Raw genomic sequence first — 17,401 nt, 5'->3', positions numbered from 1 at the left:
CCCACACACCTGTGACCCTTGGGAAAGAAATCAGAAATAGAGGTAATCTACTGGAGACTGGCCGTGAAGACTATTAAAAGAGTCGAGCGATTCTAAGGCAATACATAAATAGAGCAGGTCATAGTAACAGAATTTAGTCATAAATGGGGCTGATGACCTGGGAGATTAATGATTCACTTTTGTATTGAAAGTTGTGAGTGGGTGAAAGGTAGGAAACACGGCCACGGAGAGGCGGATGGAGTAGGGAACAGGCGACATTCAACAGCATATTTTGGTCACGGTCTCACATTAGTCAATTGTTTCCATTCTGGCAGCTAAAAGACTAGGATTCTCAAGTCTATTTCTGAGCTGAGAGTAGTCCTAGGCTGTATAAGTAGAAATCTGATTCCAAAGCAGAGGCTATATTTTTCCCAGTCTACCTACATTCGTTTCTCACTAACTAGCCAATGCTGCCGCCTTATGCAAAGCGGCACCAAGGAGAGGATCTGCTTTACAGAGGCAGGGACGACGCCAATAGGCCTGGGGCGCGCAGTGTTGCGTCTAGATCGGCGGTGAGGGAGGTCCCAAGCGGTTCTCGAAACCTTTTCACCCGCGCCCGGGAAAGCGCCTCGTCAACAGGCAACAATACAACGCCAGTACAATGCTAAGCTCTGAGGCCTTCGTTAAACCCAGGAGAGGCGGGAGCACGGTTTTGCGCCGCCACCCCCTCGCGTTTCCGCAGAGCGCGTCCCGGGCGGGGGATGGGGGCAGCAGGAGCCGGGCGGGGCTGCGGGGGAGCGCCAGTCCCGAGACCCGGGGAGGGGCCTCGGTGAAGGGGCCGAGGGCGGGTTTCCCTCCCAGGTCTCGGAAAAGCTCCAAAAATGGCGGGTGGCAACTCAGCCAGCGGGGCGCGCAGGCGCCACCGCGGCCATCCTTCCGCCCGCCTCGGGCAGCCCACGAACCGTCCACAGCGCCCTCACCGAGAGATATCCGCTGCTCGCGATTGGCTGAGCTGGGCCAGCGCTCCGTGCGGGGGCCGGGCCGCCACGCAGCGGCCACGTTTCCCGCCCCGCTGGCGCGCGTGCGCGCAATCCCCACAGGAAAGCGTTTGCGCGCGTCCCCGCCGCGGCCCCCAGCTCGCGCCTCAGCTCCCTCCCCTTTCCGGGCAGGCCCGTCCCGTCAGCGAGGCAGTAAGCACGGCGGCCAGCAGAGGGCGGTCCGGACCCAAGTCTGCAGCGGCGCCATTGGCGTGTGGAAAATGCCACCAGATGGCGGGTTAGGATTGCAGCTCCGTTGAAGGCGCGGCCCCCGCTCCCGAACCCCCGGCGACCACCCCGTAACAACCCCCCCACATCGGGAATAACACACCGGAGACTTTTGGGGGGAAACTAGGTCGACGGCCGGCGGCGCCCGGATGGGCAGCTGAGGTGAGTGCGGGCGGCGGCGACGGCGGCGGGGGGCGGGAAAGAGGGGGAATGCGGCGGCAGCGGCGCGGGGGCTGGAAGCGCCGATCCAAGATGGAGGCCGGGAGAGAGCGAGAGAGCGCGAGCGGGGAGCGGGCGGGCCGGGCGCGGGCCCCGCGCGGGGGAGGGAGGCCGCGCGGGCCTGTGCGGGGCGCGGCGGTCGCCGGCCGTCCGGGCGCCGGGGAGAACGACTGTGGGCGCGACGGGCGCCCCGGAGCCCTGGTAGTTCCGCACCCCTCCCGCGGGCCCCGAAAATTGTGCCCCCGCCCGCTCGGGCACTAAGGCGACGGGCGCGGAAGCCTTTGTGGCGCGCTCGGGCCCGCCGCCAAGCCCGCCCTCCGCCCCCCCGCCCGGACTCTCGGGACTCGTCCGCGCCCGGCGGGGCCGGGCCGAGGCGGGCTGGTGCGAATGCCGCCCGTCGCCCTACGTTTCTGCGGTGTTTTAGCGGCGGCGGCGTCGTCACATGACAACGAGCTCGCCTCGGTGGAGGGGCCTGGGGGTCGCTCGGCGTGGCGGCCAGCCCAGGCCTCTTCTCGGTGGGGTGGAGCGGGGGGCTGGCGCCTGGGGCAGAGGGGACGTCGAAGCCGGGCTTTCCCGCTATCTGCCCTCCCCGCCCCCGACGGAGGCCTCCTTGTGAAACGTGTCCAGGCCGGAGCACTGCCCCGCTAGTTTGCCAGCCCCCCGGGAGACGAGGCCAATAAAAGTTGTTTTCCCTCCTTTCTCGGGGTGGGGGCGGGGTGAAGAGCTGGGAAACTGGAGTGCCTTGAGTTGGACCTGGGCCTCGATTGGAGAGTCCAGATTGGGTGCTTCTTGTGTGCTGTAGGGACTAAGAAATTTTCAGGTTTTAGGTTTGTCACGTCACCCCTTCTGCCCGCATTTGAAATGTTATCGATTCTCTTCACATTACGGAGAATCGTGCCCTGGGCGTATAAATCATGGGCTGGTTTTACACTCTTATAGAGTCAAAACAATGCTGTTTATATGTGACGACAGCGATTATTTGCTGTTAAAGTAGATGTTAAGATGGTAAATATAGTTTATTCTTTTCTCGTGGTTGTGACTCGAAAGGACTTTATTTTGCATCTCTTAGCAGACATACTGTTTATGAAAGTATATGACTTGGCATAAAGAAAGTTGTGTAATTTGTAACTTATGTGGAGGTCGACTCCACCTTTTAGAGTTTTGTGCCTTTTTAAGAAAATTGCATATTCTGATGGTGAAGCACTTAGGAAAATATACACAACAGTGAAAATAAAAACCACTTATTGTATTGTATGATATATTCTACCACGTTCTCATATTTATAATGTACAAAAAATTCAGGCTAAAATAATTTACCCAAGGGGGGAGATAGTGAAAGATTGGGAAAGGTTGTTTACTTGCTTTTGATCTTTGAGAATAGTTATAACACAAATTGTTTGCTATCTGAATAAAGCACTAGAAAACCGACAAGCGTTTTGTTAAAATTTTTTCTTTACGTTTCAAAATGTACGTTAAGTTTATTCAAATGGTCTGCCAATGGTCATTTTTACAACCAAACTACTTTTGATTGGAAGTTTCTAAGTATCCTCTTTAGTTTTGATATTCTGACAAATCTAAGGGATATTTACATAGATGTGAAATGTGGAAAATTGTTATATTATTAGGATTGCTTCCCTTTAAGACTCTAAATAAATACTGTTGATTTCCATGACTCTTTTAAAGCCTTAAGGGGGCTGTGGTAGGGGAGAGCGAGCCCTGGTCTGAAGTTACTTTAAACATACCCTAGGTTTTTGATCTTTGGGGTGTCACTCTTCCAGCCTGACTTTCCTCATCACTAAAATGAAGGTAATAAATTTTATGATAGTTTTATAACAAGCTTGTGTGGAAAAGCCCTTTTTAATTATTAAAACTGTAAAAATTTATGTGGTTTTATACAGTTTTAATTTTTTTCCCTTGATTCTGGGTCTGTATATCTTCATAATCAGTGCTGTGAGAAGGTACAGTGCACTCTGGAGAAAAAGATTTCCCCCTTTTATCCTTTGCTGCTATGTCCTGTGTTGATGGAGTGTATTAGTTTTCTTCTTATGTATAGTGAAGTACCACAAATTTAGCAGTTTAAACAACACCTATTTATTATCTCACAGTTTCTATAGGTGAGAAATCTGAGTACTTTGTAGTTGGGCTCTCTGTTCAGCATCTCACCAGGCTAAAATCAAGATGTTAGCTGTGGTTGCAGTTCTCATCTGAGGCTCAGGACCTTGTTTCATGCTCACTACTTGTTCGCTGAATTTCCTTGTGGCTTTTTGACTGAAGTTGACATCCTCTTTCTAGCTGTTGGCTAGATCAGTTCCTAGCCACATGTTCACATAGGCATTTCACATCATGGCTGTTTGCTTTCACCCAGGCAAGCAGGAATCAGTTGCTCTGGCTTCCTCTGTCTCTGTCTTCTGCACTCCCTTTTAAAGACCCTTTTAAAAAGCTGATGTGATTAAGTCAGACCCACTCAGGGTGATCTCTTTTTTGGTGAACTCAACTGATTAGGGACCTTAAGTACACGTGCAAAAATCTATTAGCCAGAAAACAATCATAGGAGTGATATCCCATTATATTTCCAGGTCTCTCCCACAATTAAGGGGAGGGTTATATATGAGGGTGGGGGTCATTGAGGGTTGTTAGAATTTTGCTTGCCATGTGGAAAGAAGTATCTTTACAACTGCTTCTTTAGAATCGGGATGTACAAGAGGAACACATAGGCAGAGCAGTAACCCCAATTGGTAAGTTTACTCATACTTGTTTTGTCTTTATGCTTTTTCCTTTTCTTATTTCCTGATACCTCAGTTGAAGTGCCTCCCCCTATAAAAGCATTTTATTGCATTTATAGGAAATTAAAAGTGAAATTTTAAGAAGTTAAGTAAAAAGGAGAAAGGCAAAAAAAAAAAAAGGGCTATAGAGATTATTAACCTATTGTTTTACTCATTTTAGGGATGAAATTGAATCTTAGGGAAGTTAAGAAATTTAAATGACTAAGATCACACTCCTGTTAAGTGACAAGTAGATTCATAAGCTCATTACACCAGGCAGTTGCTGTGGTGTGGTTGGTCCAGCAACTTTTGAAGAGGGCATTATTATGAAAAAGAATAGTTATTTAAAATAGAGTAGGGATATTATTGGTGGACAAAGAGGGTAGCAGAAATTCGTCATGGTATGTGAGAGGCTTAACAGTCCAAGAAGCAAAATATCTTCAAGAGGAGGCAATTAGGACATTTTTAGTTAAGAATAACAAGATTTAGAGATATAACCAGGAGTTAAAATTGTTTGGGAGATACAGGTTAATTTCTTAATAGAGAGGCAATATAGTAAGGGCTTGGTAAATATTTGTTAGTTGAGTTAAAATATGAATCTCTAGAGTTTAGATGATTCTTGCTACTGTGACACTGTGTAGGGAAAAGTAGGAAGCAGAGACCTAAGAGGATGCTCTTGCATAAGCCAAAAGAGGAGGTGGTTCTTGAGGTGGGAATTAGGGTGTGTCTACAGAGAAGTAGGGATCAGTTTTCTGTCATTTTGGTAGTCAAGAGGATAGGATCCCAACTTCCCCATGTTTTAGTACTGAGAGAAACCTTGTCTTATTAACAAACGTGATTCTTTTTAAGTGAACTTTAAGTGGGTCATAGACCAATTGAGAATCTTTTCTCTTTGTAACAGTTCACCCCTTATTGCTTCTTTCAGGTTTCTTCTTCCTCTTTTCCTTCTTCTGTGTTCTTGCCAGTTAGTGCTTAAAGGGCATCTCAAGCCTGCTTTCTTTATAAGATACATTCCTTTGTACTGTGGGCCTAAATGATGCACCAGTTAAGTTGCCCAAACTTCTCTAAGGAGTTTTGCTGTAATTAAACAGCTCTAGAGATGGCTTTGAACTTGCTAGAAGCTCAGAATTACAAAAACATTTTATGCTGTGACCCAGTACAAACACATACACAATGGAAATAGTATCTAACCTGTACGCAGTACACGCTGATATTTAAATTTTTTTTTTTCTAATTAAGAATGCTGGTTACAACTCACCTATGTGATACCATGATTTACAGCAACCCACACAGTTGGCCGAGTTACAATCTCATTGGTAATTGGGAGAGTGCAGAGTAAAACCATAAGAAGAAATCATTTTACTTCCATCAGAATGGCAAACATTAAAAATTCTGATAACATCAAGTGTTGGTGAGAATGTAGGGAAATTAAGACTCCCACTTTCGGAGTGGCATAGTCATTTTGCAAAAGGAAATGACTTGTAAGTTAAAGAATACATGTACCTTAAACCTAGCAATTACACTTGTCTTTATATTCCTGATGAGAGAAATTCTTATATGCTGGAATATGTGAACAAACGTGTTTGCAGTAGCCAAAATTTAGCAACAAAATGTTCATAATTCTACCACTGGTTTTCAAGCACCAGTGATGGTTTTCAAGTGTTAAAATAATCTTGATTCCTAGGATAACCTCACTTGATTGCAGTGTATTATCCTTTTCAAATTTAATGTTAGGGTTTGGGGATATTTCTTCATCAGTGATATTATTTTGTAGTTTTCTTTGATTGTAATGTCTTTGTCAGGTTTCGGTATTAGGATTATGATGGCCTCATAAGATAAGCCGGGGAGGTGTTCCCTCTACTTACTGAAAGACTTTGTGCAATATTCCTTGACTGTTAGATAGAATTCATCAGTGATACCATTTGGACTTCAATTTATTTATTATTTTATTTTATTTTATTTTATTTTATTTTAATTTGTGGGAAGACTTGGTAAATTCAAATTCAGGTTTTTTTACTAGACACAGGGTTATTCAGATTTTGTTTCATCTTACGTCAGTTTTGTTGTATTTTTAAAGAAATTTGTTGACAGTTTATACGATTTCCTTATTAGCCTTTGAATGTTTGTAGGATTTGTAGTGATATTTCTCTAATTTCTGATGTTGTTAATGTTTTTTCTTTTTTTTCTTGACCAGTCTAATTCTTAGTTTATTTATTTGTATATCTTTTCTTTTCTTTGCTTTTTTTAAAACTTTTTTTGATGTGCACCATTTTTAAAGTCTTTATTGAATTTGTTACAGTGTTGCTTCTGTTTTATGTTTTGGTTTTTTGGCCAAGAGACATGTGGGATCTTAGCTCCCCAACCGGGGATTGAACCCACACCCCCTGCATTCGAAGGCAAAGCCTTAACCACTGGACCATCAGAAAAGTCCCTGTACACCTTCTCAAAAATAAGTGCTGGTTTTCTCCATTTGCCTTTTCTTTCTCGTTTGTTTCCGTTCTTTATGATTTTTCCCCCATGTATTTTGCCTTTCTTTTTCTAGCTTAAAGTGGTCATAGATTTCAGACATTTCTTGTTTTCTAATGTAAGCATTCAAAGCTATAGATTTTCCTCCAAGCACTGCAGTATCCCACAGATTTTGATATTTTTATTATCATTTAGTTTGAAATAGTTTCTGATTTGCTTTGTGATATCTTCATTGACCCATAGATTATTTTTATAAATTTATTTATTTATTGACTGTGTTGGGTCTTTGCTGTGCATGGACTTTCTCTGCTCTCTGTTGTGGTGCATAGGCTTCTCATTGCTGTGGCTTCTCTTGTTGTGGAGCACAGGCTCTAGGTGCATGGGCTTCAGTAGTTGTGGCGCATGGGCTCTGTAGTTGTGGCACATGGGCTCAATAGTTGTGGCTCATGGGCTCTAGATCACAGACTGCATAGTTGTGGCACACAGGCTTAGTTGCTCCGCAGCATGTGGGATCTTCCCCAGCCAGGGCTTGAACCTGTGTTCCCTGCATTGGCAGGCAGATTCTTAGCCACTGTGCCACCTGAGAAGCCCACCTATAGATTATTTGTGTTGTTTAATTTTTATGTATTTGGGATTATTTTAGATATCTTGTTATTGATTTCTAACTTAATTTCGTTTTGAGGTCTGAGATATGCTGTGTATGATTTTAATCTTTTTAAATGTACTGAATCTTTTTTCATGGTTCATCATATGATTTATCTTGGTAAATGTACCTTTCACACTTGAAGAGAATATGTATTCTGCAATTGTTTCATGTACTATTCTGTAAATACCAATTAGATTAATGTGTTTTGGTAGCATTTTTCAAATCATTTATATCTTTTTGTTTGTCTGTTTTTTTGGTCTAGTTCTATCAGTTGCTGAGAGGGATGTTAAAATATCCAGCTATGAATGTGGAATTATCTATTTCTCCCTTAATTCTGTTAATTTTTGCCTCATATATTTTGAAGCTCTGTTATTAGGCACATACAATTTATGATTATTATGTCTTTCTGATGAATTGGGCTTTATATCATCATGAAATGTCCCTCTTTATCCCTGATAATAGTCTTTATCTTAAAATCTACTTTTTCTGATATTGTAATAGCCAGTACAGCTTTCTTGAGCTTACTGTTTCTGTAGTGTATTTTCTTCCATCCATTTACTTAAAACTTTCTTTATATTTAAAAATGTGCCTGTTGAAGGCAGCATATAGTTGAGTTTGTTTTTTTTATCTTTTCTTACAGTATGGAAGTAGAATCTCTCCATTATAATAAACATTGATTATGTGCTAATGCTTGTCAAGAACTGTGAAAGTTCTGAGATTTTACCCTACTTACAGGCTAACAAGTTAACCTGATTCAATTTAATGGAGTCATGAGACTCCTTGGTCAGAGATGAAGAACAGTGCATTACAGCAATAGCAGTAGCCACAGCATCAGCATTAGTGTCAGACCTTGGAGCCCCAGTTTGTACATGGTAGAGTGAAGTGTGACGCCTGCTTTTGCATTGGGTTGTGTAAGAGGGGAGGAATCCCAAGCTCAGAGAAGCTCGAATCTTTATAATGGGTCGTAAGCATACCTCCCTTTTTCTCTGAGGGAGATTCTATTTCTCTTTTCCAAGACTATTCACTCTACAAATACATTTGAAAAGATTGGATCAAAGACAGTTGGTGCCTCTGTTTTCAAGATATGCAGAAAAACAAGAGACCCATGGAGAACTGTCTTTCAAAACTGCCCAGTGAATTTTCTCAATTTCCCTTACGTTATTAGCTTAGATTTTTCTTCTATTTCTTATGTGGCCCCAACCTAGCTTTCCAGCTCTGTCACTGCACTGTACTTCTCTGTGGGTTTTATGCTCTTACCAAATTGATTACATACTTTTTCCCCCCCACTGCCAGTGTCTTTGTTCTGGTGTGTAATGTGTGTGTAAGAAACACTCATTATGTCTACTGTACCAGTAAATATTTTACAATAACCCTGTGAAGAAATTATTATATTGCTATTATCTGTTTTACAAGTTAGACTAAACTTATTTAATTTTAAATTAACTAAGTTAAGTTTATTAGATTTGATAAAACAAGTTTGTGATGAGGGAGAGATGTTGTAGGGAAGCTTTTGGAGTACTCTATTCCTTTTCTTTTTTTATATATATTTATTTTTTAATTTATTTGGCTGTGCTGGGTCTTATGTGGGATCTAGTTCTCTGACCAGGGATGGAACCTGGGCCCCCTGTATTGGGAGCGTAGAGTCTTGACCACTGGATCACCAGGGCAGTCTCAGGAGTACTCTCTTTCTTGATGTTAGTAGTAGTTACCTGGAGTGTTCATTTTATAATTCTCTAACCTATTATCTAGATTTCGTGTATTATGCTGTATAATTTATATTGCTCACAAAGAAAGGAAAAATAGAAAAAGCAAGTAAACACTGCACTATAGAATCTGTCCATGTAAAATCTTTCCTGATAACTTCAGTCAGCATTTATCACCTTTGTATTTTCATTTATTGCAAATACATTATTGCATTTACTGTTGGCACCATAACATTTGGTAAGTGGTGGTGTTCATAAGGCACTTTGTAGACTGATTGTTCCAAGGCCACACAACTAATAAATGAGAGAGCCAGGATTTAAACCCAGGCTTACTTTCAGAACCCACACTCTGCATCTCTTAGAAGGGCATTTTAATCTGAGTCTTATTTGTGCTTTTTGAAATCTTTTGCATTTTGAAGTTTATTTTGCAGAGATTTGACTTTATTTCCTTTTTCCACCATGTAGCAGTCATGTAGTCTTGAGTAGAACATTTAATTTCTAGATGCCTTAGTTGTCTTATCTCTGTGATGAGAATCCAGTTAACTTTCTTTCAACAAATGAGTGCCTACTCCATGACTAGTAGTGAGTATACAAAGTTGTTAAATACATAGACTTTGCTTTTAAACAGCTTCTGTTCTATTGGGAGAGATTAAAAACCAAAACCAAAACCCCAAAGCAACAAAACAAACTAATAGGGATAATACATGAAATGTTTTGAGGGCATTAGGTTCAGGATACTTTGGAAGCATAAAGTGCAGAGGTAAGAGGATGTGCCCTTCTCCTTTTCAGGTTCCCCCAAATAATAGATTCTTCTTAATGTGTCAGGAAGAGTTTTTCAGGGTAGTTGCTTTATTTTCTGATTGAGATAACAATACTTAAGTATTACCTGAGCTGTTTTTAGGCTCTCTGACAATATTTCTCTTCATAATTGTTGAGTTGGTTTAAAGGTACAAGTAGAGATTTGAGATACCACTGCTTGTCTCCTCAGTCTTAGAGATGCAGAAAAAAAGTGTTTTATACATAGTTAAGCATGGACATGACCTGATTGTCTCTTTTGAGGTGTCTGATTCCCTATTATCCTAAAGCTCAGTTGATTCTATTATATCAGGTTATTATTCTTTTCCTATCTCATTTAGAGTACTGAGAGGTAGGCTTTCTCTGTTCTCTAGAAGAGGTACAAAGCATATGTGCAGAAATTCTTATGACAGAATGCAAGATATAAAAGCTAAAGAATGTTTTAAGCTGTGTTCTGCTTTACTGTTAAAGCCTAAATTAACTTTTGGGAAGAAAATGCCTTACTGTATTGGTTGTACCGTTAGGAATAGTTAAAAAGTTTCTGTGTTCACAGATGAAGGAAGCACTATCACATGATGAAGGGCTAAGAAAGCCATTGTCTATTGTCCAAGAGAGTTCCTGACACCTGAGTTACACTGCCTGTGTCAAATCCTAACTCATCCCCTTCCTAGGTATGTAAAGTTGGACAGATTCTTTAATCTCTCTAAATCTCAGTTTTCTCACCTGTGTAATGGTAATAATAAAAGCATGCTTCATGGATTGGTGTATCAGTTAAAAAGTTAGCTTTAACTGTTAGACTGTGTTGCATTGTATATAAATCCAAAGGACATTAATCTTAAATTTAAAAGGTGAATAAAATTATAATCCAGATAAGTCATAAGATTACTTTCCAGAAGCAAGGAATTTTAATTATTTGATTCTTATTAGCACATAGAGCTAGCTGTTTCTTATTAGCACATAAAGTTAGTTTAATAATAAACTGTTAATGAGAGTGGTCAGAGGATGAGGTACTCAGGTTAATAGAGAGATAGGGTTATAGCCAGAGTTCCTGCTTATTGTTAAACATATTTTAAAATCTGGCTCTTTTTTTTTTCTTTAGAAAGTACTGTATCTTGGAAAGCCATGGTACTGCTTCCTTGGTAATTGAGAAAATTTGATGGCTGTATCAGGATTTTTATTTATGAATATTAGCTTTGCATGTATAATTTTGCAAACAAAGAGACTAAGAATGAATCTTACCAAGAGTGAACATAATCTTGAATGTTACCTCTTTGAGTAAGTTCTTAGACAAAATAAGGTAGTTAGATGGCTGCTTTTCCTCTCCTAAAAATGGGGTACAGGGAAGAAAACCCGGGTTAATTTGAGTTTTTTAAAAAGTTTTGGATTTTTACCATTTTATTTTATAAATGTAAAGGAAGTGTGATATAAGAGAGAGAAAACTAGTACAGGGCCAGAGACTTGAGTTTTAATTATAGCTTTACCACTAACTAGCTGTGTGTTTTTGAGTCACTATTTCTCTCAGCCTCAATTTCTTCATTGCAAAATTAGTGTCCTGGTCTTAGTTTCCAAGATTTCTGTAAGTTTTTTTAGTCCCTCTTAAAATAATCAGGAAATCAACTCTGAATCAGGTAATGCAAAGTTTTTGATTTTAAAGACTTTAGTTTTGAAAAACCTAAGCATGTTATCAGTAGGCTCCTTTGTTTCCTCATCTTGCAACAGGTTTTTAGAACAATTGATGCTTTCTCCTAGCTAGTTAGTATGCAGATCAAATACGTTAATATTTAGATGGTATTTATAGTTTTTGGTTCCAGCTATGGGTGTGTGTTTGCTTCTTTATTTGGTGAGAAAGAGATAGATTAGCAGGTGTCTTCATATAATTTTAGTCATTGTGAGCCGTTCAGATATTTACTGAACATCTACAGTGAGCCATATACTGTTGATGTAAAGACATTAGAGCACAGTTCTTGTCTTCCTGATGTACAGAGAAGGCGATTCAAGACTCAGAACTTAGGTGTGATAACCTTCTCCAAAAATCCTTTCCCAATAGCCTTATTGCCTCTTCCTCCCACTCTCCCTCCCTTTTTCAAATCTAGGATTGGTCTAAGTGCTCTTCCTTTGTGTTTTAGTGGTATGCTGTGCCAGGGCTGCCATGACTGGTTGTGGAATTGGTGGTGCTCTGCATAAAGGTGCCCTGGCCAAGGGGCTAGGTAGGGGCTGAAGTCCAGATTTCATTCTGCTTGACCAATTGTCCATTTGCTTTTTCAGCATTTTCTAATTTGCCTGCCCAAAGGAGGCCCTTTTCCCCAATTTTTACAAAAGAACCTGTTTATGGTAGAGATATCCAACCTGTGCATTAGTGTACCATTAAGAACATTCTGTAGTGTGTTTTCTTGGCAGATACGTTTTATAGTAGGTAATAAATGCCTTGAGGTGGTTGGTTGAAGTGAGCAGATGCTTCCTGAAGGCAAATTCTTATGTAAGTTTTGAAAGAAAAGTGAAGGTTGGTCAGGCAAGAGTGGGATGATGGAGATGGGAGTGGCATTCCAGGTGAATATAGAGGGACAGTGTAGTGATCTAGTCTAGAACCCAGTGGTTCTTAAATTGTGTTCCCTGCACCAGCAGTATTAACGTTACCTGAGAACTTGTTAGAAATACAAGTTCTTGGCCCTCATCCCAGGCCAACTGAATCAGAAATTCTTGAGAGAGAGACCGGCAATTTGTGTTTTAACAGGTCCTTCTGGTGATTCTGATGCAGGCTGAAGTTTAAGAGCCACTACTATAGCCCACTTCTTGAGGAAGCAGTATTTGCGTGTATGTGTAGAGCTTGGGGTTACCTGTAGAGGAGGGATTAAAATAGAGCTGTAAGCAGTGAGCAGAGTGCCTGCTGTGCCAAACTAGAGTTTGAATTTTGTCCTTTGGCCAGTGGCTGCACCTTAGAATCACCTGGGAACTTTAAAAATATACCAGAGAATGGTTGGGATCTGCCCCAGACCAACTGACATCACATTTCTGACTTTGATGCACAGAGGGTTCTGAAGTACATAACGGACAGAACTTGGTTACTGATTATAATAGTATGCACATTTATTGAGACTGTGTCAAATACTATGTTGAGTAGGGTGATAGTAAATAACATAGCAGTCTTAGTGTAGGTATTACTCACATTTCACAGATGAGGTAGAGAGGTTAAGTACCTTTTCCCAGTATTAGCTAGCTAGGAAGGGGTGGGTTTAAGTCCAGGTGTTTCTAACTCTAAAGTCTAATCTCTTAAGCAATTTTTTTTTAAACCTGGAGTTCATAAACTTAGATGGGAAAATAATCATATTTTCATTTTCCCTAACCTCTAAGTGAGATTTAGCATTTTCTTCAATTTTGAATGTAGGTTACAAATCACAGTCGTATGAGCAATACTGGAACTTTGTTACCAATAGAAATCAGAAATATTTTCATATTAAATTATAGATGTTGCAGATACCTCAGAGTATCTTTTATCGTAATCAGTGCTTTAAAATTGGGCCATTAGACCCACCTCTAGATCTTTTATTTATTGTGTTAAAGAAGCACATACAATACTGTATCACAGATTTCTTTTTAATATGTTGATAATTATATTTGAATATAATTAATAATGAATTCCTTTTCTAAGTATGGTAGCCTTTGCTGAAAGAGTTTAGTAGGGTAAGGTAGACAGGAAGTAAAAATTCATTTGTTATCTTGTAGAGTAGAGATCCCATAAAAGACAGTCTCTCTTTCCTTCACCATTTCTCTCTTATTTGATTTGTTAAATAGAACCAAAACCCAAGTTTTTCATTACTTGTCAAAGTTATTAGATTAAAAACTACTTTGGGTTTAGAGTGCTTTTTTCCTAAGCACTTCCTAAAAAGTTAGAGAAGATGATAGGCATTATCTCGTCAGGCATTCTATCTATCCTGTAGTCTGATAAAGTGCCCTTTAATAGAACTTTCTGCAATGATGGAAATGTTTTGTATATGTGCTATCCAGTATGAAGGCTGTTAACCGCAATGATGCAAAGAAGCAAAATAACGATAACAGCAGTATAACAACATTTATAGTTGATAGTATTTCCTGTATGCTAGGCACTGTTTAAGCATTTCATGTGTATTAACTTATGTGATCCCTACAACAACCCTGTGAGTTGGGTGCTTTCGCTAAGTTTCAGTTTACAGACGAGGAAACCGAGGCATGGAGAAGTTAAGTGATTTTCCGGAGTTCACATAGGTAGTATTAGCAGAACTGGGATTCACACCCTGATAGTCTGGCTTCCTTTATGTTCCCTTTATAATATATTCCTGTATCACTTTCCTCAGACCCTCCCAGATGCATATACAGAATGGTGTCAGAAACAGTATATTAAAAAGGAATTTAAGATATAAATCATTTGGTTCTAATTATTAACTAAAAGTTGTGCAGTGCTTACTCGTTTATTTCCTGTAAGTAAACTTGGGTTAGTTGTGTTAGGTAATTTTAGTAACCAACATTGATATTGTTAAACAGTAATTTATATTTTTCCCAAGTTTAATTTAAAGCTGGGTTCAGAAACTGAATATTCATATGGTTGTTTTTTTTACTAAAACTAATTAAAATATAATTCTGAAGTCATTTTGTGATAAATTGGCTTTGGTTAATGGATATTTGGCTTTCCTTAGTCAACATACATATATGAATGACTAACCTGTGTTACACCTAGTATGGTATGTTATGTTGCTGGAGACCCAGAAGGTTGAGGTGTCTCTTAGGTTCAAAATTCCTTTTTTACTGTATTTAGGGTGAGCTGGTGGTAGAGTGATATTAAAAGGGGCAAGAGAATTGTCATTTTTCAGTTACCTGTATAGGTGTTGTGCTTGGTGCTTTACATACAAAGCCATCAGTTATTGAATACAGGTTGTTTATTACACCCAGTGCTCTAGATTCATTGCATATGTCATTTAATCTGCACCCAGTGCTTCAGAGAACCTGACGACGACAAAGATACTTTATGGATGGGGGCTTTGTTAGTCTCTTCTTCTCCCCTCCACTCTCCTCTCTTCACTTCAAGGGAATGAGAAGGGAGTGGTGCTGAGGTTATTGACACCAACTTATCTGGTACTTAAGGTTCTGCAGTTACTAAATTTGTTCATTTCATTTTGCCTAGATGCTGGAAATAAGGCAGACAAGGTATTTGTCCTCATGTGAGAAAGTCAGTAATCAGGTAAACAAAATAACAATACTGTGTTAAAAGCTATAAAGGGAATAAATGAGGTACTGTGATGGATGATAGTGAGATACATAAACAGTCACGAAAGGCATCTTTGAGGATGTTACATTTAAGCTGAGCTTGCACATAGCCTGGCAAGAATGGTCCAGGCATAAGGAAGAGCAAAGGTAAAATCTCTGTAGCAGAAATGGCTGTGGTATTTTGGGAACTGAGAGGTCATAATGGAAGGAGCATAATGCAGGAAGAGTTTAGTGGCTTCACCTGAGGTTAGAGGGGTAGGCCAGAGTCTGAATTACGTAGGATATGTTCAGGGACTCCATGGAGTGCAGATTTTATTATCAGTAAAATGAGAAACCATTGGAGAGTTTTAAGCAGAGAAACGTTTGAAAAACATCCTTGTAGCTTGGTGATTCTCAACTGTGGGTTATGTTTTGCTTCCCAGGGGACATTTGGCAATCTGCAGACATTTTTGATTATTACAACTGGGGATGATGGTGGACACTACTGGCATTAGTGGATAGAGACCAGGGATGCTGCTAAACATTCTACAAGCCCCCTCCAACAAAGGATTGTTGGCCCAAAATGTCAGTAGTGCCAAGGTTGAGAACTTCTGCTCTAGCTGCTGTGTGAATGTTGGATTGTGCTGCGGGTAGAATGGGAGAGGGGAGGGTTGGGTTGTTGCAGTGTCCAGGTGGTAGTGCCTGGACCATGGTTGCAGTAGAGGTATTAATGAGAAATGTGGTGATCCTTCATGTGTTTTGGAAATGATGAGTCAAGAATGATCTCCAGGTTTCTGACTTTAATGGCTGAGTGAATGGTGGTGCCATCCTAAGATGATGAAGACCAAGAACGAAAGGTTCTAATTTTTAAAATCTTATTTCATAGAACCTGAATTGCCATTAAGAGATGACAGCACTATTTTATGTACAAGAAGAAGGAATATGCTGTATGCCTGTGCAGTCTACAATCAGTCATAGCAGCCATTCATTTCTTTGAAATCTTTTATCTATTCCCAGAGATTTGACAGGTTCTTCTGCCTTTATTTGCATTGCTTGGCATGTAATAGGCTGTCCTTTTGCATGTATCTGAGTAACAAAACAATACAGTTTCATCTACTTGTGGCTGTTCTCATATCCCGTAAGTCACTTTATTGTTGCTTTGCAAGAAAACATGGAATTGGGATTATTACTAACAATAATGGAATTTGACTTGCTAATCTCAATTTTGTACCTTTTGTACACAGTAAGTTTTCATTTCAGTGTAAAATTATAGAGTAATATTTTAAAAGACATTTTAAAGGTAGTTAAACTCAACATGCCTGAAACTAGCAATGCAGACAACTCAATTGATGACAAGATGAACAGCTATGACTGAGTTCATGGATGCACAGTGACAGCTATCTTTGATTGCTGTCTGTCCAGCACAATTATAAAATGTCATTGATTGTGAGATGCATCTTTACCTGAGAAATGTTAAAATACGGGGAAAATGTATGCATTAGAATGGTTGAAATACAGTAGATGGTGAGAAGCATCCCATACCAGCCCATTTAATGTATGATGTGTGTTGAAATAGATTAATAACACTACTGATGGTACTAGTGTTAATAGTATAAATGGCTTCTGTGTATGGAAACTCACCTTTTAAAGATTACTGGCAGGTGAAAATTTGCATTTGCAATGAGCTGTTCAGACAGTGGTAGAATTTGTTGAAAGAATGGATACAGAGGGTGACAAGTAAGAAATAATTCTTAGGCAATATTGTAGAAGCTAAGTTTTGAAATTAAAGCAGTGAAACTCCATGTGTCATGTGTGTTTTGAGGCTGTATGCCAGTACTAGCAGCACAGTTTTACAGAGTAGAGGAATAGGCAAATATATCTTAATTTTGGCTAGTTAGAGAACCTAGCTGCCTTTTTTTTTCTTCACATTGCACTGTAATTTCTAGTTTAACTTACATAGCTTTGTAAAAGTTTGCTAATAGTCTTGCTGCATTATATTAAAAGGATAGTAACCATCACCTAAAATAGATACTGAGAGTTTATTAACCAAAATGAAGTTCCTGTGTGTATAAATGGTGCGTGCATATGTATGTATGTTAGTAATATTTCTTTGACATACAAAACCCAAATCTCTTACCACCACCACGCTTCCTTATGAATGCAGCTGTGGCTCTTCAGTCCAAACCACAGCCAGGCATGTCAGCAACATCAGGTACTCCTGTGAGGGGTCTGATAGAGATTTTTTGTGTGTGTGTGATATTCCCTCCCTCTCTGCTAATAATCATATTGGCTAAGTTGCAAATACCCTACTATGACTTTATCTTACTTGTTTAATTAAATACTGTTTGTATT

The 17,401-nt window shown here is 40.0% G+C and overlaps 1 protein-coding gene across 3 annotated transcripts in view; it reads left to right on the top strand.

Moving 5' to 3' along the window:
* The first annotated feature begins 1,201 nt into the window (after positions 1–1,201).
* STAG1 (STAG1 cohesin complex component) overlaps positions 1,202–17,401 on the top strand; it is a 401,388-nt gene continuing 385,188 nt past the window's right edge. For 2 of the 3 annotated variants that reach the window (XM_057738186.1, XM_057738184.1), the window contains exon 1: positions 1,202–1,406. The gene's annotated coding sequence lies outside the window, so the exon portion shown is untranslated. Of the gene's footprint in view, positions 1,407–10,388; positions 10,507–17,401 lie in introns of all 3 variants that reach the window. The other variant, XM_057738185.1, reaches the window with a different exon arrangement.

This window comes from Hippopotamus amphibius, chromosome 6, assembly GCF_030028045.1.
Source record: "Hippopotamus amphibius kiboko isolate mHipAmp2 chromosome 6, mHipAmp2.hap2, whole genome shotgun sequence".
NCBI lineage: Eukaryota > Metazoa > Chordata > Mammalia > Artiodactyla > Hippopotamidae > Hippopotamus > Hippopotamus amphibius.
The sequence above is the reverse complement of the archived record's forward strand: the minus strand, read 5'-3'. Positions and strand labels throughout refer to the sequence as shown.